A 466-nucleotide genomic window follows, 5' to 3' on the forward strand; every position below is an offset into this window, starting at 1 on the left:
CGGAGACTCTGGTCCTGACCGACCATGTGGTTTCCAACTTGCTGCCCGGCAAAACCATCGTCAACGACTGGGAGCCTCTGAAGCCCGTGGAGGCCAACCTGGAGGTGCTGTGCCGCAGGAGTCTGACATGGATTGCAGACCGCGAGTTTGAGCCCTCAGCCATCAGCCTGTGCACCGCACCGTACGCCGTCCCCTACCGCCACGACGCCCTGCATTTCAACATCAACATCTACGGCCGCAGTTTGTCTTCGGTCTGCGCCGTGTTTCTGGCTCAGCTTGAAGCTTTGCTGCCAAGTCTCCAAGGGTACCTGATCTTCCACACCTACGTGGACCCTGCAGTTTGGTCAGGGTTACGTCAGTTCTGCCAGAACAACGCTAATGTGTCCTTCTTCAAGGACTACTGGGAGGACGTCATACTGGAGAAAGACCTCTGAATTGCCTTGGCTTTGTAGAAATCCTTAGGGGT

General features: G+C 56.2%; 1 pseudogene; it reads left to right on the forward strand.

Moving 5' to 3' along the window:
* Positions 1–5: 5 nt before the first annotated feature.
* LOC147820316 (histidine N-acetyltransferase pseudogene) lies at positions 6–460 on the forward strand (annotated as a pseudogene).
* Positions 461–466: the final 6 nt, after the last annotated feature.

The sequence above is a fragment of the Seriola lalandi genome, unplaced genomic scaffold, assembly GCF_002814215.2.
Source record: "Seriola lalandi dorsalis isolate HSWRI2012SDOR001 ecotype SW California unplaced genomic scaffold, Sedor1 jcf7180001969637, whole genome shotgun sequence".
Lineage (NCBI taxonomy): Eukaryota > Metazoa > Chordata > Actinopteri > Carangiformes > Carangidae > Seriola > Seriola lalandi.